We start from the raw sequence: 27,416 nt of genomic DNA on the forward strand, positions 1-27,416 counted from the left end.
TGAGCCACACGGGACCCCCGTACTCATACACACCAGACTAGCCGCCCAGTCTCTATTTCTCCCACTACTTCAGCCCCATGTTCGTACTGTAGACAAGCGTGTATACAGTGCATTTAAAAAGTATTCAGACCCCTTGACTTTTTCCACATTTTGTTACGTTACAGCCTTATTCGAAAATGGATTCAATAACATTTCCTCATCAATCTACAAACAATACCCCATAATGACAAAGCGAAAACAGGTTTTTAGATTTTTTTTTCCAAATGTATTACAAATAAAAAACAGATACCTTCTTTACATAAGTATTCAGACCCTTTCCTATGAGACAAAAAATTGAGCTCAGGTGCATCCTGTTTCCATTGATCATCCTTGAGATGTTTCTACAACATGATTGGAGTCCACCTGTGGTAAATTCAATTGATTGGACATGATTTGGAAAGGCACACACCTGTCTATATAAGGTCCCACAGTTGACAGTGCATGTCAGAGCAAAAATCAAGCCATGAGGTTGATAGAATTGTCCGTAGAGCTCCGAGGCAGGATTGTGTCGAGGCACAGATCTGGGGAAGGCTTCCAAAAAATGTCTGAAGCATTGAAGATCCCCAAGAACACAGTGGCCTCCACCATCCTTAAATGGAAGAAGTTTGGAACCACCAAGACTCTTCCTAGAGCTGGCCGCCCGGCCAAACTGAGCAATCGAGGACCAAGAGCAGCGAGGTGACCAAGAACCTGATGGTCACTCTGACAGAGCTCCAGAGTTCTTCTGTGGAGATGGGAGAACCTTCCAGAAGGTTCTCCCATCTCATGACAGAGCTCCAGAAACAACCATCTCTGCAGCACTCCACCAATCAGGCCTTTATGGTAGTGACCAGACGGAAGCCACTCCTCAGTAAAAGACACATGACAGCCCGCTTGGAGTTTGCCAAAAGGCATCTAAAGGACTCTCAGACCATGAGAAATACGATTATCTGGTCTGATGAAACCAAGATTGAACTCTTTGGCCAAGCGTCACGTCTGGAGGAAACCTGGCATCATCCATATGGTAAAGCATGGTGGTGGCAGCATCATGCTGTGGGGATGTTTTCAGCGGCAGGGACTGGGAGACTAGTCAGGATCGAGGGAAAGATGAACGGAGCAAAGTACAGAGAGATCCTTGATGAAAACCTGCTCGGGACAAGTCTCTGAATGTCCTTGAGTGGCCCAGCCAGAGCCTAGATTTGAACCCGGACTAACATCTCTGGAGAGACCTGAAAATAGCTGTGTAGTGACGCTCCCCATCCAACCTGACAGAGCTTGAGAGTATCTTCAGAGAAGAATGGGAGAAACTCCCCAAATACAGGTGTGCCAAGCTTGTAGCGTCATACCCAAGAAGACTCGAGGCCGTAATCGCTGCCAAAGGTGCTTCAACAAAGTACTGAGTAAAGGGTCTGAATACTTAGGTAAATGTGATATTACAGTTTCTTTTTAATAAATTTGCTAACATTTCTAAAAACCTGTTTTTGCTTTGTCATTATGGGGTATTGTGTGTAGATTGATGAGGGGGAAAAAATCAATTTAATAAATTTAAAAATTAAGCTGTAATGTAACAAAATCTGGAAAAAGTCAAGGGGTTTGAATACTTTCCGAAGGCACTGTACATTAGACTATGTCTTTTGAGGAGTCTTATTGTGAATCACTGCGGTGTGTTTACAGTCAGGCCATGTGGTTTTTAATTTGAGAGGGAGAGTGTGTGAGAGCGAGAGAGATAGTGTGTGTGTGAGAGCGCGTGTAGGTGTGTGCATGTGTTTTAGAGAGAGAGAGATAGTGTGTGTGTGTGTCTGTGCGTGTGTGTGTGCATGCAATTAGGTGTGTGTGTGTGTGTGTCACAGGAAACATATGAAAGGCCCCGACAGCCATGCATCATCTCGGAACCTCCCACCCCACTCTGCTGTACAGGCCTGTGAAAGACATCCTAAACATCCAAGTCCCAGACAGACAGACAGACACACGCGCGCACACACACACACACACACACACACACACACACACACACACACACACACAACCAAGCTAGCTGTATGCTGCATGGGCCAAACCCAGTGGAACTATTGGATGTATTGTTGAGACGTGACACTAAAGAGTGAGAGGGGGGATGAGAAAGGGATGTAGAGAAAAAATTGAGAGATAAGGGAAGAGAGGAGGAATAGAGGAGGCAGAAAGAAAGATTGAGTGACAGAGAGTAGAAGGAAACGATGGGAAGAGAGAGAGAGAGAGAGGAAGGAAACGAGAGAAAGAGATGGAGGAAGAGAGAGAGAGGATGAATGCTGGCCAGCCATCCCAGTCTCCATGTTTTCCTCATTTCCGTTGGATATGAATGGTGCTTCTGTGGCTGTGTTGAGTGTCTGGAGTTGAGTAATTGGTCTTTATATGGCACTGTCACTGCTGCTGATCAGCGGCCTGTGTTTAATATTGGGTTAATATGAACACTGATACGGCAACACAACTTGTCTGTCTCCCAAATGGCACCCTATAGTGCACTACTTTCAACCATGTGTTTCAGAAATCCTATTTGGAGGATTCTTGGATTTCCTGGTTATTGCATTCTGATTCCAAGAATCTTCCAACTGCGATTTCTGGGAAGTTTGGGAAAGTGTCAGCAAGTGTCTTTTACGGAGGGCCAGGAGTTTTTCCTATTCTTTCATCGGCAAGGGGAAAACTCTCTTCTTTATACTGTTCTGTGAAATGTACTTACTATACCTGTAGAATCCACAGTATTTACTTGAATGATGTCATCATCATCCCAGCCCCATAACGTTGTCTGGTGAGTGTGTGTAGATCATAGGCTGACAGTGAGTGTCACTGGAAGGGAGCGTTACTCCTGAGTGTCAGTGGATACCAGGCTCCTATCGTCTCCCTGGCCTCGCCTGCATGGCCGTGTGCTAATAATGATGCCTCTCTCTGTCTGAGAGAGAGGCTATAGTCCGTGTGTGTGTGTGTGTGTGTGTGTGTGCTTGTGTGTATATTATTTCATACTCAGGACCTCCACCCTACCACCCCCCCCCGCGTGATACTAATGTTCTCATAATGCCAGCGGGCCGTCATAAAAGAACCCCGGGTTTAAGTGCAGTTCACCTCTGGGCTGCAGAGCGGATAACAGACGGCCAGATGCGCACACACAGCGTGTTTAATGCACCCACCGTGTCTCTGGCTTTCCTCTTCTCTCCACAGAACCAGATCCGTAATAAGCCTTTTATGACCCAATAGAAAGGAACCCGGCCGCCGCACTCTTTCAGTCGACATTCTAATGTGGATGTCATTCCTCCGACGCCTCGGCAGATTTGGGCAGGATCTTGGATCTCTCTCTGTTTCTACTCTTTAATGTACTCTCTCTTTCTCTCTCTCTTTTTTCTCTTTCTGTTTCTCTCTCTTTCATTCTCCCTCTCTCTCTCTCTCTCTCTCTCTCTCTCTCCTCTCTCTCTCTCTCTCTCTCTCTCTTTCTCTCTCTCCATCTGTCTGGCGGTGATCCTGTGAGCTGGGCCATGCTTGACTTTAGTCTGTGAATCCCTCCATTCCTTCTCAGGCCTTCTCACCCCGAATGAATCCCTCTCATTTCCAAGGCAGTAGGTGCTCCTCAAACGGCACCCCGTTCTCCTATATAGTGCACTAGTTTTGACCAAAAGGCACCCTATTTCCTTTATGAGCCCTGGTCAAAAGTAGTGCACTATATAGGTAATTGGGTGCCATTTGGGATACAACCAGTGTCTCTTGAGGTAGGGCCAGTACTGACACCTGCACTGCTGATCCACTGGAAGACACACAGCTTGGCAAGTGTGTGTGTGTGTGTGTGTGTGTGTGTGTGTGTGTGTGTGTGTGTGTGTGTGTGTGTGTGGGCGGGCGGCAGGTAGCCTAGCAGTTAAGAGTGTTGGGCCAGTAACTGAAAGGTTGCTGGTTCCAATCCTCGACCTGACTAGATGAAAAATCTGTCGATGTGCCCTTGAGCAAGGCACTTAACCCTGATTGCTCCTGTAAGTCGCTCTGGATAAGAGCGTCTGCTAAATGACTAAAATTTTACATTTTGTTACATTTTAGTCATTTAGCAGACGCTCTTATCCAGAGTGACTTACAGTTAGTGAGTGCATACATGTTTAGTTATTTTCATACTGGCCCCCCGTGGGAATCGAACCCACAACCCTGGCGTTGCAAACGCCATGCTCTACCAACTGAGCTACACGTAAATGTGTTTGGGGAGGTGTCTGTGTGTGTGGGGGGGTGGATGGTAGTTTGTGGGGTGTGTGTGGGTACTTGCGTGTGGGCGCGTGCACGTGTGCGTTCGTGCATGTGCGTGTGTGGGATTGCACGTACACACGTGTCTTTTAGATGTGGAGTTGGACTAGCCATTCAGGCCCTATCCATACTTCTTATCCCGTCTCCAGGCCCAGCTGGGTCCCAGTATTGAGGATGTCCAGTGGTGTATTAGCTGTGATTGAAAACACATCCTTCAAAGGATTGAAACATCTATTAGACTCTGGTTCATGACATGGAGGGATTGCAATGAGTAGGGCTACGTCCTTATGTCACCCTATTTCCTATATGTACTGTACATAGGGTATAGGGGGCTATATATATAGGACCTAGGGTGCCATTTGGGACACAGATCTATTTTGGGGGCTGAGTTAAGGCTGGATCTCTTAGCTGTTTAGGTGTGGTCTGGTGAATTTGGGGTAATGTACACATGCACGCACACACACACACACACACACACAAACACAACAGAACACAGAACACACTGAACATTGACTGTTCTAGGGTCCCTCTGTGCTTCAGGCCCTGACTGATCACCAGAAGCTAGGCCTTGTAATTCTAATGTCACTGTAATGAGCATGGCCTGTCTGTCTGTCTGTCTGTCTGTCTGTCTGTCTGTCTGTCTGTCTGTCTGCGTGCATGCATGCGAGCCATTCACGTGTTTGTGCTTGCGTGCGTTTGTCCGTGTGTGTGTTTATCTATGAATTGTCACTAAATTAGGAGCATCTGTTGTCTCTACACCATTCACCCTTTTAGCCACTGAGTGGATTCTCTAATTGATAGGGAAGCACATGTAGGATGATGACAGAGTCCAGAAACAAACCATCTCCCATTCTCTCCCATTCTCTCTCTCTCTCTCTCTCTCTCTCTCTCTCTCTCTCTCTCTCTCTCTCTCGCTCTCTCGCTCTCTCTCTCGCTCTCTCGCTCTCGTTATGTTGTTTCTCTCTCGCCCCCTCTCCTTTTCTCCCCCTCCATCTCTCCCTCCCTCCATCTCTCGCTCTCTGTCTTTGTTCCAGTGTGTGTGGTAGAGCAGATGTTGGTTTGTGAATGTTAATGTTCTGACGTCGTCGCCTGCCCGCCGTCGCTTAAGCCCCTGCTCTCTCCTCCTTTCCTCTCCTCTCTGAGCGCCCGCCAGTCTTTCTCTCTCTCTCCTTCCTGCCTCCCCAGAGATCCTTAAAGCCACCCGCTTGCCCTCACCCCTCCCTCCCCCTCCTCCTCCCATCCTCCCCTCTGTGCCTCTCTTTGTCACTCGATGGACTCCAGGACTCTCTCTAGTCAGTAGAAAGCAGATCATCCCCTGGCTAAAGCCTCTCAGGCCTTTGTTGAGCGGGAGCTCTGTGGGCTCTGTGGGCCTGTAATGAGCGCTCTCGGCTGGGCCGCTGGCCCGCTTAGTGCTCACTGGGGCCTGGGGGGTGGTAAGGGAGGGTAGTAGGGGGGCAACACTGGCCCCTTATGAAAGAGCTGGAAAGATATGTTTATGGGTCACTTCCTGCCTGGCCTGAGCATTGAGCTGGGGGGGGATTCATCCACACCCCTTGTTTTTTCGGCTATTCCCCTCTCAATCACGCACACAGACACGCTAATCTAATCAATTCAAGAGGATTTATTTTTTCCCCAAAACATTGTCTGTCTGTGGGTGTGTGGGTGTGGGTGTGTGTGTGCGTGCGTGCTCGCGCGCATGCATGCGATAGTCACGTGTATGTGTTTTTGTACACGTGCACGTATGTTTGTGTGTGTAGTGTTCACATGCACTAGTGTGTGCGCAAACATGTGTGTGTGAGAGTGACAGCCAGGTTCCCACATATGCCCTGTGTGGCGTGATATTTCTCCCCTGTGTCTCTGTGTCTTTGCCCACTAATCCCCAGTGTCAACATTAGGCCTTTAGATGGGCTTCTGTTGCTCATTCACTCCCCTCAGACACATGTGCCTCTCTTCTCTCTCTTCTACTATTCTATACTACTCTCTACTCTCCACCTACTCCTTCTGAAAGACACATCAATACACACATGCACGTGAACACACATATGGGTCTTCCTATACTGAACCAAAATATAAACGCAACATGTAAAGTGTTGGTCTTATGTTTCATGAGCTGAAATAAAAGATCCCATACATTTTCCATAACTACAAAAAGCGTATTTCTGTCAAATATTTGCACAAATTTGTTTACATCCCTGTTAGTGAGCATTTCTCCTTTGCCAAGATAATCCGTCCACCTGACAGGTGTGACATATCAAGAAGCTGATTAAACAGCATGATCATTACACAGGTGCACCTTATGCTGGGGACAATAAAAGTGGTGGGGGCTGGGTGCTGAAGAGTATTTCTGTTTCTAAGCACCTTTGTGGTGGAAAATTCATTCTGATTGGCTGGGCCTGGCTCCTCAGTGGGTGGGCCTATGCCCTCCCAGGCCCACCCATGGCTGTGCCCTTGCCTAGTAATGTGAAATCCATAGATTAGGTCTTAATTTATTTCAATTGACTGATTTCTTTATATGAACTGTAACTCAGAAAATCGTTGAAATTGTTGCATGTTGCGTTTATATTTTTGTTCAGAAGTAATAGGGCCAATGTGTGACATTGGGATAAACATTTCTAAATGGTTTGAAACAAAAGTAAAAAGGATTTTCATGCAGATCCACATGTGTACTTAGAGGAATAAAACGGAATATATGCAAATTGCCCCATAACGCCATCTATATTTAAACAGCATAGGACGATACATCCTTTAAGCAGGGTTCATACAGACATTGGCAAGTCAAATTCAAGGACTTTTTCAAGCACTTAATTGTAGTTTTCAAGGACTTCAATGTTATACAATTGTACTAATATAGAACCCCCCAAAAAAAAAAAAAAAGCATTAACTAATCAGCTGGACACCAAATGCGCATCCAACAAGTATTATGCATAATTATTGAAGAACCATGTTAATGACAGTATCAATTTAGGTTTTAAGTATCAAGGTAAGGTGACTCTTTCAGTTAGAAGCATAAGATTTTGCAATCTCATTTATTATTTTGGATTTGTGTGACCATGATAAATGTTTTCAGCCCGTAACATAAGGAGACACGAAATGTTATGTAGTTACACTGAATTTCTGAGATCTCAATACAAAAAACTGTCCGACAGCTAGATACAGGATTCTTACAGGGTTCAAGTTCAATGTCTAATTGAACTTATTAACTCTTAATATATGATAAATGCAAGGACCAAAAAGTAATATTTTCTGTCACAAAATTTTTGACAAATCCGTCAAGACACCAACCATGATAAAGGGTTTAAATCAACTTGTGAATTGTATTGAATATAGATATGATTAATGTAATGACATGCTCCCCCACGACGCCAGGACAGCGGAGTCACTGACCACCTTCCGGAGACACTTGAAACCCTACCTCTTTAAGGAATACCTGGAATAGTATAACAGTAATCCTTCTACACCCCCCAGTGGTGGTTGTCCTACTGGCTATCCTAAGTTGAATGCACCAATTTGTAAGTCACTCTGGATAAGAGCGTCTGCTAAATGACTTAAATGTAAACATGAAAAAATGACTTATCAACAGCTTTAACAAGTTGTCCAGCGTAGGAAATCCTCACTGGTACCCTAGTTTATAGAAAGACCGATATACAGTGGCTTGCGAAAGTGTTCACCCCCCTTGGCATTTTTCCTATTTTGTTGCCTTACAACCTGGAATTAAAATTGATTTTTTGGGGGTTTGTATCATTTGATTTACACAACATGCCTACCACTTTGAAGATGCAAAATATTTTTTCATTCCAAGACATTTAAATGTTTCCCCTTAAACCACTCAAGTGTTGCTTTAGCAGTATGCTTAGGGTCCAGCTGGAAGGTGAAACTCCGTCCCAGTCTCAAATCTCTGGAAGACTGAAACAGGTTTCCCTCAAGAATTTCCCTGTATTTAGCGCCATCCATCATTCCTTCAATTCTGACCAGTTTCCTAGTACCTACCGATGGAAAACATCCCCACAGCATGATGCTGCCACCAGCATGCTTCACTGTGTGGCTGGTGTTCTCGGGGTGTTAGGTTTGCGCCAGACATAGCGTTTTCCTTGATGGCCGAAAAGCTCAATTTTTGTCTCTTCTTCCATATGTTTGGGGAGTCTCCCACATGCCTTTTGGCGAACACCAAACGTGTTTGCTTATTTTTTTCTTTAAGCAATGGCTTTTTTTCTGGCCACGGCTTAAAGTGGTCCTATGGACAGATACTCCAATCTCCGCCGTGGAGCTTTGCAGCTCCTTCAGGGTAATCTTTGGTCTCTTTGTTGCCTCTCTGATTAATGCCCTCCTTGCCTGGTCCATGAGTTTTGGTGGGCAGCCCTCTCTTGGAAGGTTTGTTGTGGTGCCATATTCTTTCCATTTTTGAATAATGGATTTAATGGTGCTCTGTGGGATGTTCAAAGTTACTGATATGTTTTTTATAATCCAACCCTGATCTGTACTTCTCCAAAACTTTGTCCCTGACCTGTTTGGAGAGCTCCTTGGTCTTCATGGTGCCGCTTGTTTGGTGGTGCGCCATGCTTAGTGGTGTTGCAGACTCGGGGGCCTTTCAGAACAGGTGTATATTTACTGAGATCATGTGACAGATCATGTGACACTTAGATTGCACACAGGTGGACTTTATTTCACTAATTATGTGACTTCTGAAGGTAATTGGTTGCACCAGATCTTATTTAGGGGCTTCATAGCAAAGGGGGTGAATACAGTGGGGGAAAAAAAGTATTTAGTCAGCCACCAATTGTGCAAGTTCTCCCACTTAAAAAGATGAGAGAGGCCTGTAATTTTCATAATAGGTACACGTCAACTATGACAGACAAAATGAGATTTTTTTCTCTCCAGAAAATCACATTGTAGGATTTTTAATGCATTTATTTGTAAATTATGGTGGAAAATAAGTATTTGGTCAATAACAAAAGTTTCTCAATACTTTGTTATATACCCTTTGTTGGCAACGACACAGGTCAAACGTTTTCTGTAAGTCTTCACAAGGTTTTCACACACTGTTGCTGGTATTTTGGCCCATTCCTCCATGCAGATCTCCTCTAGAGCAGTGATGTTTTGGGGCTGTCGCTGGGCAACACGGACTTTCAACTTCCTCCAAAGATTTTCTATGGGGTTGAGATCTGGAGACTGGCTAGGCCACTCCAGGACCTTGAAATGCTTCTTACGAAGCCACTCCTTCGTTGCCCGGGCGGTGTGTTTGGGGTCATTGTCATGCTGAAAGACCCAGCCACGTTTCATCTTCAATGCCCTTGCTGATGGAAGGAGGTTTTCACTCAAAATCTCACGATACATGGCCCCATTCATTCTTTCCTTTACACGGATCAGTCGTCCTGGTCCCTTTGCAGAAAAACAGCCCCAAAGCATGATGTTTCCACCCCCATGCTTCACAGTAGGTATGGTGTTCTTTGGATGCAACTCAGCATTCTTTGTCCTCCAAACACGACGAGTTGAGTTTTTACCAAAAAGTTCTATTTTGGTTTCATCTGACCATATGACATTCTCCCAATCCTCTTCTGGATCATCCAAATGCTCTCTAGCAAACTTCAGACGGGCCTGGACATGTACTGGCTTAAGCAGGGGGACACGTCTGGCACTGCAGGATTTGAGTCCCTGGCGGCGTAGTGTGTTACTGATGGTAGGCTTTGTTACTTTGGTCCCAGCTCTCTGCAGGTCATTCACTAGGTCCCCCCGTGTGGTTCTGGCATTTTTGCTCACCGTTCTTGTGATCATTTTGACCCCACGGGGTGAGATCTTGCGTGGAGCCCCAGATCGAGGGAGATTATCAGTGGTCTTGTATGTCTTCCATTTACTAATAATTGCTCCCACAGTTGATTTCTTCAAACCAAGCTGCTTACCTATTGCAGATTCAGTCTTCCCAGCCTGGTGCAGGTCTACAATTTTGTTTCTGGTGTCCTTTGACAGCTCTTTGGTCTTGGCCATAGTGGAGTTTGGAGTGTGACTGTTTGAGGTTGTGGACAGGTGTCTTTTATACTGATGACAAGTTCAAACAGGTGCCATTAATACAGGTAACGAGTGGAGGACAGAGGAGCCTCTTAAAGAAGAAGTTACAGGTCTGTGAGAGCCAGAAATCTTGCTTGTTTGTAGGTGACCAAATACTTATTTTCCACCATAATTTGCAAATAAATTCATAAAAAATCCTACAATTTGATTTTCTGGATTTTTTTCCCTCAATTTGTCTGTCATAGTTGACGTGTACCTATGAAGAAAATTACAGGCCTCTCTCATCTTTTTAAGTGGGAGAACTTGCACAATTGGTGGCTGACTGAATACTTTTTTCCCCACTGTACATATGCACGCACCACTTTGCCGTTATTATTATTATTATTATTTATGTTTTATAATGTTTTGAAACAAGTTATTTTTTTCATTCCACTTCATTCCACAAAATCTATTTAAATTACAGGTTGTAATGCAGCAAAATAGGAAAAACGCCAAGGGGGATGAATACTTTTGCAAGGCACTGTATGTGTACACAAACACACGTACGCGCAAGGCATACACATACGGGTACATCAAACACAGATGCGCATATACAGGCACCGGCACGGACGCGCACACTCAAATAATATATCTCTCTCTCACTCTAAGACATACACAGACATGAGCATATAGACCCATACACACACATATCCATGTACACACACTTCTACACTTGTCCTCCCTGATGTCTCAGCTCCTCTACTGCATTAAGGCTTGCGTCCCAAATGCCACCCTACTCACATAGGGCACTACTTTTGACCAGAGCCCTGTGGGTGCCATTTTGGACGCAACTAAGCTATCAGCTTCCACTCAAATAAACCTCTGCTCGCTAGTCCCTCCTTAGCCCCTCATCAATAGGACGTGTTTGCGGAACACCCACTAAGGACCCAGTGGGGTTAAAGGTCATCAAAACCTTTTTTTCTCTATTGGGACCATTGATGACAGAGAAAACAAACACTCCTTAAGATTCCTTCAGAGGAGAGTGGTGAACTTGGCAGCAGCAGCGGCAGTACCTCTCTGCTAGTGGTACAGCTAGCTGTAGTTGGAACACTAACACTGTCTTTCACAGCCTGTGTGTGTGTGTGTAGGGGGGTGGCTGTGTGTGTGCGTGTGTGTCTTGCGTTAAGCAGACAGGTCTTTAAATGGGCAAGTTGGGAGTCCCCTTGGTTGATTTACCATTGAAACCAAAATAGGTGGCGAAGCGGTAGCAAGACACACAACACACACACAGGGCTATATAGGGAGCGGGGAGGCTTAGGGGCCTGTGATTTGACTAATTCTTACACAGTAAATGGGAGCATTCGGGGTCTCGGGTCCCTCCAGGGGTCCATCAGTGGTCCATCGGCCAACTAGCAAGGCCCGAACAGATGTGGGCTGAACAGACCACATACATGGAGGGGTGTCACCTCGACCCCTCTTGAACTAATGGGCTAATTCGGCCCGTTTAGGGAGCTGCGGCCCTTTGTTGAGGAGTTGGGTGAGGGCGAGAGAGGGCTGAAGGGGGAGGTAACTAAGACGCTAAGACACCACTAGGACGGAGCGTCCCTCTCTCTCTGTTCTCTTCTTTCTGAATTTAGCTCCCTTTATATCCATCGCCCTCCTCCACACACACACACACACACACACACTCACACACATACACATACACACACTGAACACACACACACAGACACACACACTTTTCTTCTCCCTTTTTTTCTTGTAAGTACATTTTCTATCTTCACCATGTCCCTATATCACAATCATACAATTCCATCCCCTTCTCTCAGTCGCTCTCTGTGTAGCTGAAGCTATGTGATTATTAGCTGCGCTACACTACTCTGGACATGGTTGTCACAAACTTCAGACAGTAGTTACCTCACACTCACAGGGGTTGTGTCCCAAATGGCACCCTTTTCCCTATGTGGTACACTACTTTTGACCAGGAACCTGTCAAAAGTAGTGCATTACACAGGGAATCGGGTGCCATTTGGGACGCAACCAGGGAATTTCCCTTGAAGGTATGTCCCCCTCCTACCTCCCAAACACAGGGGAAGCCCATTTTAATAACTATAACTATGTCATCCGAACAGTTTGTACTAGTAGTGTTATTATTGGGAGAGCACTTGACCTGAGATGTGTGGGGTTTGAACAGTTAGGGGGGTTTCCCCTTGCGTGATGCTCCATACCTGAACTCCACACTGTACCTGAACAGTCACAAGAGGTAAAAAACTAATTGTGATCATGATTATTGTAGGTAATAGCTTTAAAAATAACTTTGAATTGGAGCTGTTTTAGTTTTGAGAAGACCAATCATACACACATTCATCATTTTCATAATAAGTTGTATGAATTATTGACTATATACCTGAATAGTCACAAGATCTGATTATTGTAAGAGGTTTCTAAGTGAACTTTTCAATAGGGTCAAGTGTCCTGTCAGAGTTTTGAGAAGAGCAATAGAGCACGTAAGACACACAACAAGTCTTCACATTCAAAATATTTTCATAATCTGTTTGGAGATAGGACATAGTCATGTTTTAGCCCAAAGCCATTGAATAAAGAAGTTCCAATGTGTACTTGCTAGATCACACAGGATAGTTCCCAGTTAAATATGTTGCAAGCGCTTTGATTCAATGCTCTTTTTTGAGTTCCCTTAACTCAGTAATTTCGCTTCATTCTCCTACGTGACAACAACCCAAGCCACCCTCCATGTTACATTGTTTTTGTACCACCACAAACAAAACAACAACACTATTCCAAAAAAAGACCCCTGAAGTCGGAATTCGTCCTCTCCCGTCAGTTAAAGGCTCGTTCTGTGTTTATTTTAAAGGATAATAGAGGAGTGACAGTCAGTAATTTGTGGCCTGTTACCATTGATCTGGCTGGATTTATGTCCCATTACCTCACTGTTCCAGTCAACAATCGTAATTATGCCCTTCAAAGGGGAAGTGCTCAGGCCCGCCGCGCAGCCCCCCCCAAATACCTGAATAAGCTTTTATCAAAGAGGCTGGGGGGGGGGGGGGCACTACCCTCCACCCGCGACTCACTTAACCGAATTAGACTGATTGAGATTGGCACTGTTGCACATTGACTGATATCCAGATAGAGTGAAGGATAGAGGGATAGGATTCAGTTATAGAGTAGTAAGGGAGGGTGGACTGGGAAGGTAGCTGGTTTTCTTCTCCTGTTGTGGATTGACAGACTGTGTACTAGAGGTTTTATGTCGAATTGATTCCTCTTTTTTGTTTTATGAGTGTAGTATCCACACTACACACTCCCTCCTGCCCCCTCTCTGATTCTTGTGGTTATAGAGTTAGTTGTGTAGGAAGTTGATATGATAAGGACCCCTATGGCTCCTGGTCAAAAGTACTGCACTATATGGAATAGGGGGCTATTAAAAAAAAATAATGGTCACATACACATATTTAGTGGATGTTATTGCGGTTGTAGCGCAATGCTTGTGTTCCTACCTCCAACAGTGCAGTAGTATCTAACAATTCACAGCAATACACACATCTAAAAGTAAAAGAATGGAATTAAGAAATATATAAATATTGTGTCGTCTGCAAACTTGATGATTGAATTGGAGGCGTGCGTGGCCACGCAATCATGGGTGAAAAGGGAGTACAGGAGGAGGCTGAGCACGCACCCTTGTGGGGCCCCTGTGTTGAGGATAAGCGAAGTGGAGATGTTGTTTCCTACATTCACCTCATGGGGGCGGCCTGTCAGGAAGTCCAGGACCCAGTTGCACAGGGCGGGGTTCAGACCCAGGGCCCTGAGCTTAATGATGAGCTTGGAGGGTACTATGGTGTTGAATACTGAGCTATAGTCAATGAACAGCATTCTTACATAGGTATTCCTCTTGTCCAGATGGGATAGGGTAGTGTGCAGTGCGATTGGCGATTGCATCGTCTGTGGATCTATTGGTGCGGTAAGCAAACTGAAGTGGGTCTAGGGTGACAGGTAAGACTGTGCCTTTTTCATGAAGGTGGACGGCTAGTTCTGTCGAGGTGAATTAAATATATGTATTTGTTTCTTTGTTTATAATAGAGTTGTGTGTTTCTTCCATGAGAGTGCACTACGTATTTCTGTATTTTCCATTTGTCAGACTGGCTTCTGAGCACCTGCTTTTCATGATTGCCATCATTTCCGTCATCCTATCAAATGTCATGTAAATTGACATTTCTTAGGCATTCACACATCACACAAATAAACATCAATTTACCCCGATGTAATCACTTTCCGTAGTTTCACGTAAGGCAGCCTTACTTTCCCGGAAATTCAGTCTCTCTGATGTAAAGTAGGAGGAGGTGTATAAATACAGTTGAAGTCGGAAGTTTACATACACCTTAGCCAAATACATTAAAACTCCGTTTTTCACAATTCCTGACATTTAATCCTAGTAAAAATTCCCTGTCTTAGGTCAGTTAGGATCACCACTTTATTTTAAGAATGTGAAATGTCAGAATAATAGTAGAGAGAATGAATTATTTCAGCTTTTATTTCTTTCATCACATTCCCAGTGGGTCAGAAGTTTACATGCACTCAATTAGTATTTGGTAGCATTGCCTTTAAATTGTTTAACTTGGGTCAAACGTTTTGGGTAGCCTTCCACAAGCTTCCCACAATAAGTTGGCCCATTCCTCGTGACAGAGCTGGTGACCAAGCTTTAACTTCCTGACTGATATCTTGAGATGTTGCTTCAATATATCCACATAATTTTCCTTCCTCATGATGCCATCTATTTTGTGAAGTGCACCAGTCCCTCCTGTAGCAAAGCCCCCGCACAGCATGATGCTGCCACCCCCATCTTCACAGTTGGGATGGTGTTCTTCGGCTTGCAAGCCACCCCCTTTTTCCTCCAAACATAACAATGGTCATTATGGCCAAACAGTTCTATTTTTGTTTCATCAGACCAGAGGACATTTCTCCAAAAGGTACAATCTTTGTCCCCATGTGCTGTTGCAAACCGTAGTCTGGATTTTCTATGGCGGTTTTGGAGCAGTGGCTTCTTCCTTGCTGAGCGGCCTTTCAGGTTATGCCGATATAGGACTAGTTTTACTGTGGATATAGATACTTTTGTCCCTGTTTCCTCCAGCATCTTCACAAGGTCCTTTGCTGTTGTTCTGGGATTGATTTGCACTTTTCACACCAAAGTACGTTCATCTCTAGGAGACAGAACACGTCTCCTTCCTGAGCGGTATGACGGCTGCGTGGTCCCATGGTGTTTATACTTGCGTACTATTGTTTGTTCTGACCCACTGGAATTGTGATACAGTGAATTATAAGTGAAATAATCAGTCTGTAAACAATTGTTGGAAAAATTACTTGTCATGCACAAAGTAGATGTCCTAACCGACTTGCCAAAACTATAGTTTGTTAACAAGAAATGTGTGGAGTGGTTGAAAAACGAGTTTTAATGACTCCAACCTAAGTGTATGTAAACTTCCGACTTCAACTGTAGATGAACGGTGTGATAGAGGTTGTTAAGCACTTTAGAAGAGAGGGAGCAAAGTACTGTGTGTGTGTGTGTGTGTGTTGTGGGGGGGGGAGGGGGGGTTAGGTGATGGAAACCATCTCTTTCTTCTGTTGGCAGATTTCAAACAGCATCTGGTGAGCTCTTGAAACAGAACGTTATGAGTATGTTCAAATCCAAACTGAATCATTTCTCTCTGCCCATCCCTCCTCTCTCCTCCTTCTCGTCCCCCTTGTTGTCGGCATTTAAAGCCACGTTAATGCCGCCCGCTCTCTCACTCCTTTCTCTCCCTCCTTCCTCTCCTCCTCTCCTCTCTGCTCTCATTTCCGTAAGAGAATGAGAATATTTTTTTAATTTGCTGCTTTCCATAATTTCTGCAACATATGGTCTAAACGATTTTGATGCAAATGTATGTGCTAATTATTTGCAGACAGAGCCTGAAACAGGGCTGCCATTGAAGTGGAATGAAAGCACATTTGAAATCACCTTAAATTTTGCTTACCATTTACTGTTAAGGAAATTTTGCTAAGTAATTGAATTACCTTGGACCGCTGGCAGCTAGAGGAGGTGGCTCGGGGGCTTTTGGGGGATGGGTGGAGAGAAAGGGTGGGGGGGTTTCTGAGGGAGTTGTCGGGAGGCGTCGTTTTTGCAAGTGCTTCTTAAAGGGAGGGATTGGGGTCTGTTCACACCTCACACACTCTTATTCATTGCCTATTACCGCTTCTGTCTCAATCCCACCACAGTGTTGGCAGACATCTCTGCTACCTCTCCCTCAGCTGTATATGGTACCACTATGCTTTGTTGTGGTTGTAATCCGTCCTTTGTTATACAGCACTCTGTCTATCCTGCCCTACGCTCTCATTACTGGTGTGTGTATGTTTCTGTCTGTCTGTGCATGCGTGCTTGCTTGCTTGCGTGTGTGTGCACTGTTGGTCCAGGTAGGCTCTTGTAGGCTCTCCCATTCCCTCTGACGGGGTAACACCCATATGGGTGCTAACCTCAGCTCTTTAGGGCCTGTGTGTGTTTCATTAAACCAGCTGGAGAAGAGGACGGAGAGAGAGAGAGAGAGAGAGCGAGGCAAGAATCACCATGCGTGTAGGCTTGTATGGACAGTCCACTGGGAATCTTGTAAGGTTATTTGATGCCTAGTTTTTCATGATCAAAAAAAGAATCTAACTTTGTTGACACATTAGCCGACCATGTAACTCGCTCACCCGCTGATTTCAATTTGGTAGACATGGTTTGTAAGTCGCTCTGGATAAGAGCGTCTGCTAAATGATGTAAATGTAATGGTTGAAAGTTTAGGATGGGGTAAATAAGTCATGGATCTTGTTTTTCATTAACAACATATAAATCAGATATTTTTAAACACAATTTTTTTTTTTTTACTGTTGTCAAAACTGTTTGTGTTCTGGTAGTTTGAAAAGCACCTCCTTCACACTAGCCGTATCACGTACAGTACAGGGTGTGTGTGTGTGTGTGTGTGTGTGTGTGTGTGTGTGTGTGCACGGCCACAATTGAAGTAATAAAAACCTCTTTGTTTTAGTTAGCATCAAACCATTCATCATCACTTTATTTAATATGGGGAAATAATTGTGCCGTCCCCAAACCGTGGCTAATGGCTTACTACTCCGCCCGTGTGTTTTCTTTGTTGATCGCAATGAGTGAAATTAGTATAAACAACCGCTGCGTCGCCGCCGTAATCAGGGTCTGATTAATGGAGCTGCGTTCACAGTGTCGTCCCTCATCGGCAAACACCTGATATCCATCCCATAAACAAATTGTGTTTGTCTAAATAGAGAAATTAAATGACGCATTTGATGAGTTTATGATTGACCCCGTCCGACTTGCGCCCCATTACTCGCTGTCTCTCAGGGCGCAGGAACTCGGTGACTAATGCACTGTCAGAGGAGACGGCGCAGGATTTATCACGGCCGCCCCCTGATTAATGGCAGCCAAACTGCATTTTAATAATTTTATGATTGTGGCAGAGAGAGAGTGAGAGATATGGAGGGTGAGAAAGAAGGAGAGGGAGGTGGATAGAGGGGAGAAAGAAACAGGGAGATGGAGGAAGGAAGAGGGAGAAAAGGAAGAGGTGGAGAGAGAGTAGGAGGTAGAGAGACAGAGGGAGAGACAGAGAAAGAGAGGGAGCGCTCCTCCCAGATGAAATGTTTTATGCCCTTGCCGGCTGAGCAGACTGAGGGATGATTATGCGATGTAGATCCACATGAATCTTTCTCTCGTACTTGAAAAGTATTTCATACAGACGTTGAATACATTTTCCCCCTCATTATTGTATTTACATTTTTTTTTACTCACTGGTGACAACAAATTGGCAAAAAATCTGTGGAAACATACATACAGCACGAGAGAAAGTCCAATGCTCTGCCAAGTCTCTACTGTATTTTGGATGAGCCTATATTTGGCCTGTTAGGAACATCTCTGTAGGTGAAAACTTCAGTTGGTAACACTTTATGATAACTTTCATGAATACACACTAATAAGCTATTTATAAGGTGTGTACTTACCATTAATAGATGAGTACTCCTTAATATGTAGTATAAACATTATAAGCATTTATTAGCATTTTTTATGATAGTCATTATTAAGCGGTTCTTGATTGCTCTGAAGCACAGAAAGATAAGAGATGGTTACATTCAGTCACTCGGTCCAAATCTCCCTCTCAGTGAGCCTCTATAAATGCACCTGTCATGTAGAGAGAACTAGGGAGAGAAGGAATGAGAGACCGGCAAAGAGCATGCATTCATTCTGTATGCATTGGCTGAACGGCTTTGAAGGTTTGGTGTTTTTCCCCCCTGCCAGCCTTTCAAAGTGATTGTTAGTTTGAATTAGATTAGCGAGGGTCATTTTTTAAGACACAGTAACACAGGAATAAACTTAGTAGGGTTGATAAATATTTAGACACCTGTCCTCTCTAATATCAAGTTGCAGACCTTAAGAACAGATGGCGTGGATATGCAGTTTTTCCCCCGTTAATTGACTCCCTAATTTCCCTCTCTCTCTCTCTGGTTTCTCTCCCCTCCCTTGTTTAGCTGTATTCCCACGTGGTCACGTCTACCCAACACAGAGGTCCATATACTTCTCTCTATTCCTTCTTTCCCTTCCTCCCTCTGTCAATACCTGGGTCGTAGAATTTGTGCACGAATATTGCATTTAAAAATCCTGTTATACTAAATGAAGTGCCCTTTAATGTATACTACATGTATACTGAACAACAACAATTTCAACGATTGTACTTAGTTACAGTTCATATAAGGAAATCAGTCAAAATAAATTAATTAAGCCATAATCTATGGATTTCACATGACTGGGCAGGCGCGCAGCCAGGCCCAGCCTAATCAGAATTAGTTTTCCCCCACAAAAGGGCTTTATTACAGACAGAAATACTCCTCAGTTTCATCAGCTGTCCGGGTGGCTGGTCTCAGATGATCCTGCAGGTGAAGAAGCCGGATGTGGAGGTCCTGGGCTGGCGTGGTTACACATGGTCTGCGGTTGTGAGGCCGGTTGGACGTTGGAGGCAGCTTATGTTAGAGAAATGAACATTAGATTCTCTGGCAACAGCTCTGGTGGACATTCCTGCAGTCAGCATGGCAATTGCAAGCTCCCTCAAAACATGAGACATGTGGCATTGTGTTGTGTGACAAAACTGCACATTTTAAAGTGGTGTTTTTATTGTCCCCAGCACAATGTGCACCTGTGTAATGATCATGCTGTTTAATCAGCTTCTTGATATGCCACACCTGTCAGGTGGATGGATTATCTTGGCAAATGAGAAATGCTCACTAACAGGGATGTAAATAAATTTGTGCACAATATTTTAGAGAAATAAGCCGTTTATGCATATGGAAAAGATAGGCTACCATTTTTTTTTAACAATTTAAATTTTTGGGTGAAACTTGCATTCAATTGCACCTCCTTGTTGCACACAATAATCTTCCGTTCCCCCTGTCACAAGGGGATTTATGGCTGATTTAAGATTAAAACCCCAACCCTGTTACGGTCAACCCTGTTACTTTTATGGCACTTACTATAGTCATTCGATTTTTTTAACCCCTTAAGATGGGAAAACAAGATTTTTATGAAGTTGAACATTTGCTCTTTATGACAGAATGTAAAAATTATGTGAAATGAATGTTGTTACACTACCCAAAATGTACTTAATCTCGCTCTCCAGTCTTCCCTCCCTTTTTCCCTCGCTTCCTCCCCTCTCTCCCTTCCCTCGCTTCCTCCCCTATCTCCCTTCCCTCGCTACCTCCCCTCTCTCCCTTCCCTCGCTTCCTCCCCTCTCTCCCTTCCCTCGCTTCCTCCCCTCTCTCCCTTCCCTCGCTTCCTCCCCTCTCTCCCTTCCCTCGCTTCCTCCCCTCTCTCCCTTCCCTCGCTTCCTCCCCTCTCTCCCTTCCCTCGCTTCCTCCCCTCTCTCCCTTCCCTCGCTTCCTCCCTCTCTCCCTCCCCTCTCTCCCTTCCCTCGCTTCCTCCCCTCTCTCCCTTCCCTCGCTATCCTTCCCCTATCTCCCTTCCCTCGCTTCCTCCCCTCTCTCCCTTCCCTCGCTTCCTCCCCTCTCTCCCTTCCCTCGCTTCCTCCCCTCTCTCCCTTCCCTCGCTTCCTCCCCTCTCTCCCTTCCCTCGCTTCCTCCCCTCTCTCCCTTCCCTCGCTTCCTCCCCTCTCTCCCTCCCCTCTCTCCCTTCCCTCGCTTCCTCCCCTCTCTCCCTTCCCTCGCTTCCTCCCCTCTCTCCCTTCCCTCGCTTCCTCCCCTCTCTCCCTTCCCTCGCTATCCTTCCCCTCTCTCCCTTCCCTCGCTTCCTCCCCTCTCTCCCTTCCCTCGCTTCCTCCCCTCTCTCCCTTCCCTCGCTATCCTTCCCCTCTCTCTCTTCACCTCCTTCCCGCTCTCCCTCCTTCCCTCTCTCCTCTCCCGTAACTCCCTGATAGTTTGGCTGTGTGGCTGTGCTGTCCAGAATTAGACATAACATTTATCTTCCCGGTCTGTGCCACGGGTTACCAATGACAGAGACATCCACGTTCCCAATGCAGAGATTGATGGCATCACCGAAACGTGCGACAAACGCACGCGCACATACACAAACGCATGCCTGCACACACACACACACACACACACACACACACACACACACACACACACACACACACACCATGGAATCCCCAGACCAATCCCAGGGAGGGTTGATGAGAAATAAACATTTAATTAATCCCTCCGTTTTCCCTAAATTGCATATTTCTGCCTAATCAGCCGTCATGGCAGTCAAGGGGCCTTGAAGTTCCAGCGACCCCAGTCCCCCACTGTTTAAGGATAAATAAATACCAGAAATTACATTGTTGCTCTTTCATGGTGGCCCACCCAACAAAACATTTTCCTGACTTTCCTCAGTTTTCCTGGTTTTGTTGACAACTTGAACTGAGCTTTTCCTGGTTTTCTTGACCGCTTGACCTGTACTTTTCCTGGTTTTCTTGACCGCTTGACCTGTACTTTTCCTGGTTTTCTTGACCACTTGACCTGTACTTTTCCTGGTTTTCTTGACCACTTGACCTGTACTTTTCCTGGTTTTCTTGACCACTTGACCTGAGATTTTCCTGGTCAAGTTTTCCTGACCATGTGGCCTGACCAGGAACACACCTGAACCCTCCAGATAGATGTGATCTACTGGACCGCATGGGAGATCTGTTGAACTGACAGGGGTGATCTGGTGAGGGTGATCTATATAATAATAATAATAATAATATAATAATATGCCATTTAGCAGACGCTTTTATCCAAAGCGACTTACAGTCATGCGTACATAATTTTTTTTTGTGTATGGGTGGTCCCGGGGATCGAACCCACTACCTTGGCGTTACAAGCGCCGTGCTCTACCAGCTGAGCTACAGAGGACCATATAGCTCATGTTCATAGCATTATGTGTATTCATTTTGAAGTATGGAGACGTGTGTGTGCTTGTGTGTGCGCTAGTTTGTGTGTACTTGTGATGAGATTTCCAGTAGATTTACTGGGGTATGAAACGTCAGGTAGATTTGAAGCTGAGAAATGAATCGTGCGACTCTGTAACAGATATATCTCGCCTCGTATCATCCTTTGATTGACGGGGGTGAAAAGTGGATGCTGAAAGTGGTGTTAAAGTATGGGAGGACTTTTTTACCCTCTCTCTCGCCTAGAGCAGTGTGTGGTGAGGTGGTGTAGCCCCTTTTGTCTCCTAATAGGGGGTCTATTAGCTTAGCCTTACTGGTTACAAGTTAGCCGTTAGCGGAGGTCCGGTAAATGGTATTCCTGCTGCAATGCTAACTGCTAAGCGCTAACCTCATTAGCCTAGTTCTATGAGTGTCCAGAATAGAGCAGACATGCTGTTGGGATCTAGAACCTCTAGTCCAGGGCCTGTATTCATAAAGCGTCTCAGAGCAGGAGTGCTGATCTAGATCACAATGTGAATAAGATCGTATGGACAGATCCTAGGTCCCCCTGCCCATAATCTCCTTCATAGTGATCGAAAAGGCAAAACTGACCCTAGATCAGCACTCCTACTCTGGTCCTGCAGCTGTCTACCTAGACTAGAGCAGGGAGGCCAACCACAGGAGGCTCACGGGGGAAATGTGACGTGCTCAGCACCACCAAGCCACTATAGAGAGAAACAGAGGACTACATGGGAGTTGGAGAGAGAAATGGAGAGATGGAGAGAAGGGGGCTCAGGTTTGTAAAGGGGGGAGGACTCCAGTTCAGGAATAATATAACAAAGCTGGCGAATCCCAGAGTGAATTGAATTGTTTTTGTGAATTGGCCGGGACATATGGTTATAACAGAGAGAAGGAGATAGGGAGACACTAGGTGTTTAGATCCCGGGCCCCTGTAATAATACTGCCTGGCTTTTCTTTTTCCTGCTCTAACATTCTCACGCACACAAACACACAGGGTGTGATAGAGAAAGGAGCGGAGGATGAGCATCTATGATAAATATAAAATCCCCACACATTAAATCCTAGCGGATTACAGTTTGGGGAATTACGGTGGGATTTGGGCTCTCTCCTTTCTCTTCCTCCTCCTTCCTCCTCTTCTTCTCTCTGCCCTCGCCTTGTAAACATCTCCCCTTGGCCTCGCTTGCCTGCTACAGTACAAGTCCCTTTGATAAGGCAGTTTTCAGCCATTTCAGTTTGGCCGGGGAAAAATGGGATCGCTGGAGAGAGAGGGCCATTTTGGAATCCGAGGGAGAGAGAGAAATATATATTATTGTGTGAGGAGTAATCTCTCCTCCTCTCCTCCTTCTCCTATTCTCTCTTTCATAGAAGGCTTCTGTCGTTCACATATCTGTCTCAAACCTTTTTTTTTATCTCCCAAACACAGACATCTTCAGTGTAGGCTTTCCTCCTGATTATTGGTTGTAATCGCTCGACATTTTAGATTATCTGATAGCAGAAAGGCCTCCAAATCATCTTAGGCCCCCTCCTCACCCCTCTCACCAACACGGGGGCCAACAAAACTACTTTACTGATGACAAAACAGTAGGCCAGCAAATTCCCCCAGAAAAGCTCAGTTAGTACAGTGCCAGTGTAAACCTATTCACTCAATATCCGCCGCTTATGTCACTTGAATGTAAGCCCCGGATTTGCCAGTAAGTAGATTTGGGGCACAATGTAAGTACAAGTGTAGTTCCTGTAACTTTGTGTGTGCACAGTAAACATTATAGTGATGGGTGAGAGAGTGAGTGTTCGTTTCTGGGGCCTAGTGTTTGTGGCATAGGTTGGAGTACACTGTTGGTAAAGAGAAATCCAGGGGTATATTTACTAGGATGCAAACTGGCCTAAACAGGGAGGGACTTACCTGAACTTGCCCAATAAGAAACACACATTTTCGTTGCATATCACTGCATTAACTGCTCACTTTTGGTTATAGGTTGTAATTGTTTGGTTCGACCTTTTAACCTCCACAACCGCAATTTTCCTTCTGTCGTCTGCGGGCGCTCTCTCTCTCTCTCTTTCTCTGTCTCTCCATCTCTCACGCACACCTGTCTGCTGTGGGCAGGCTGATCTCAGGTGGTTGTGTGTGTGCGTGCGTGTGTCCGTGCGTGTACTGCAGGCAACGTGGGGACCATTAATTAGGCATGAAGGAATCCCTAGGCAGCAGGGGAGAGGCTCCTGGGGGGACGGGGGAGACAGATTTAGGGGGTCTCTGGGCACCAATCGGTGGCCAAATCAGCCAGCAGGGGCCCCTGCTCCTTTATTCATCCCTACAATGGGCCCCTGGACAACAGGTCTGTGACAGACAGGAGGGCCCAGTGCGCCACACGGCCAGGGGAGGGGGCGTAGGAGTGCTGATCTAGGATCAGGTCCCCCCCTTGTACATGTAATCATCAAAATATAAAATATAAAACTGATCCTAGATTAGCACACCTACTCTGAGATGCTTCATGAATACAGGCCCAGGTGTATAGGCATGATGGTGTATGGTGAAAGCCCTAGGAGGGACATTAGAGGTTGAATGGAGATACAGTATGTAGGAGTAATCTTAGTGGGAATATGTACGGTGAGAGTAATGGTGAGTGGGTTTGACGGAACAGTTAGAGTTGCTTTGTCTAAACTAGCTCCGGACCCGTATCCACAAAGCATCTCAGAGTGCTGATCTAGGATCTATCCATATAAATCTTATCCCTAATGATCTAAAAGGCTAAACTGATCCTAGGTCAGCACTCCTACTCTGAGATGCTTTGTGGGTACAGCCCCGTGTCTATAACAGGAGAGACTAAGACTGTAAAACCCTTTGTTGCATGTAAAACAAATGTTTTAGAGCCCAATTCATACTGTCCCATTTCTTTACCACAGTCTTTTATATCTCCCTGCACATGCCGGCAATAGTAGGTGTGGGAGTAGACGTTGGCCGATGTGGGTGGACGTCTATTTGAATAAATCCATTGCATATACACCATCACAAAGAAATCCATTCATTTGTTTTAGGCAGGTCCGAAGAAACATTATAAGACTAATACAATTTATTTTCAAAGAATAGAATGGCATATTGTGAGTTTAAATATATGGCTGCGCCATGCACATGAAATCAATAGTTATTTTGTTCATTAAACAGACAAGACACGCTTAAGCTACCCTGATCACGGTTAACACACATATTTTATAGTAGGCTAAGAATATAATGACATATAACAGAAACAATACTGTGGAATCGCTGTCATATAAAAACAAAAGTGATATTTTGAAACAGAGCCCAAGGCAAGCAATAGAAAATTATAGCAATCTATATTTTCAAAATCAATTGAGTCTCGTGTTGATATTTCACAACATCCGCAGGCTTTTGGAGTTGCCTATACGCGATCGAGCAAAATAATAGGCCTACACTTGATTTACATTTACATTTTAGTCATTTAGCAGACACTCTTATCCAGAGCGACTTACAGTTAGTGAGTGCATAAATGTTTTCATACTGGCCCCCCGTGGGAAAACGAACCCATAACCCTGGCGTTGCAAGCGCCATGCTCTACCAACTGAGCTACACAATTTGATGCCTTCAATTGCATTAGCCTAATTTATTCCAATATTTCTGTCATTCAGTGATATTTATTCCCACAGTCATTTTTTATGGATCCATCCAGTTGTGGTTAAGAAAACAGTGCATGTGGTGGGCTATGAGAAGAGATGAAGTGACATGCCTCACAAAGTTTAGAACTGCCAGGATGATAGTAGTAACGGGCGCTGCCTAGCAACCATCACGAGCGTAAGAGCATATTGCGAGCCAATTACGTTGGCAGAAATGTAACGCAATCATGGCAAGGTCTGTTGGCGGAAATAAAAGTATAGGCTTTGTCGCCGGCAATACTTTTCATATATAAAGAAAAAAAGTTGGCGGAAAAACGTCTTGGTTTGAAAGGTGTATAAGACTATCTCTGCCCCCCCCCCCAATGGTCTGTCACTCAGTCAGGGGTTTAAGGCACCTACAGTGGGGAAAAAAGTATTTAGTCAGCCACCAATGTGTTCATTCTCCCACTTAAAAAGATGAGAGAGGCCTGTAATTTTCATCATAGGTACTGCCACAAGTATGACAGACAAAACGAGATTTTCTTTTCCAGAAAATCACATTGTAGGATTTTTAATGAATTTATTTGCAAATTATGGTGGAAAATAAGTATTTGGTCAATAACAAAAGTTTCTCAATACTTTGTTATATACCCTTTGTTGGCAATGACACAGGTCAAACGTTTTCTGTAAGTCTTCACGAGGTTTTCACACACTGTTGCTGGTATTTTGGCCCATTCCTCCATGCAGATATCCTCTAGAGCAGTGATGTTTTGGGGCTGTCGCTGGGCAACACGGACTTTCACCTCCCTCCAAAGATTTTCTATGGGGTTGAGATCTGGAGACTGGCTAGGCCACTCCAGGACCTTGAAATGCTTCTTACGAAGCCACTCCTTCGTTGCCCGGGCGGTGTGTTTGGGATCATTGTCATGCTGAAAGACCCAGCCACGTTTCATCTTCAATGCCCTTGCTGATGGAAGGAGGTTTTCACTCAAAATCTCACGATACATGGCCCCATTCATTCTTTCCTACACGGATCAGTCGTCCTGGTCCCTTTGCAGAAAAAACAGCCCCCAAAGCATGATGTTTCCACCCCCACGCTTCACAGTAGGTATGGTGTTCTTTGGATGCAACTCAGCATTCTTTGTCCTCCAAACACGACGAGTTGAGTTTTTACCAAAAAGTTCTATTTTGGTTTCATCTGACCATATGACATTCTCCCAATCCTCTTTCTGGATCATCCAAATGCACTCTAGCAAACTTCAGATGGGCCTGGACATGTACTGGCTTAAGCTGGGGGACACGTCTGGACTTGAGTCCCTGGCGGCGTAGTGTGTTACTGATGGTAGGCTTTGTTACTTTGGTCCCAGCTCTCTGCAGTTCATTCACCAGGTCCCCCTGTGTGGTTCTGGGATTTTTGCTCACCGTTCTTGTGATCATTTTGACCCAACGGGTGAGATCTTTCGTGGAGCCCCAGATCGAGGGGAGATTATCAGTGGTCTTGTATGTCTTCCATTTCCTAATAATTGCTCCCACAGTTGATTTCTTCAAACCAAGCTGCTTACCTATTGCAGATTCAGTCTTCCCAGCCTGGTGCAGGTCTACAATTTTGTTTCTGGTGTCCTTTGACAGCTCTTTGTTCTTGGCCATAGTGGAGTTTGGAGTGTGACTGTTTGAGGTTGTGGACAGGTGTCTTTTATACTGATAACAAGTTCAAACAGGTGCCATTAATACAGGTAACGAGTGGAGGACAGAGGAGCCTCTTAAAGAAGAAGTTACAGGTCTGTGACAGCCAGAAATCTTGCTTGTTTGTAGGTGACCAAATACTTATTTTCCACCATAATTTGCAAATAAATTCATTAAAAATCCTACAATGTGATTTTCTGGATTTTTTTTCTCTCAATTTGTCTGTCATAGTTGACGTGTACCTATGATGAAAATTACAGGCCTCTCTCATCTTTTTAAGTGGGAGAACTTGCACAATTGGTGGCTGACTAAATACTTTTTTTTCCCCACTGTATCTGAGAGGCTTGTTTGTGATTATCCTAATAAATAACAACCTGCTACACACACCTGCCACAACCCGGGCCCCTGGTGTGTGTGTGTGTGTGTGTG

The 27,416-nt window shown here is 44.9% G+C and overlaps 1 protein-coding gene across 1 annotated transcript in view; it reads left to right on the forward strand.

Annotated features, from left to right (window-relative positions):
- The window catches only part of rsrc1 (arginine/serine-rich coiled-coil 1), a 185,189-nt gene that overhangs the window by 109,550 nt on the left and 48,223 nt on the right, over positions 1-27,416 (forward strand). The gene's annotated exons all lie outside the window — the stretch shown is intronic.

This window comes from Coregonus clupeaformis, chromosome 5 (genome assembly GCF_020615455.1).
Source record: "Coregonus clupeaformis isolate EN_2021a chromosome 5, ASM2061545v1, whole genome shotgun sequence".
In the NCBI taxonomy this organism is placed as follows: domain Eukaryota; kingdom Metazoa; phylum Chordata; class Actinopteri; order Salmoniformes; family Salmonidae; genus Coregonus; species Coregonus clupeaformis.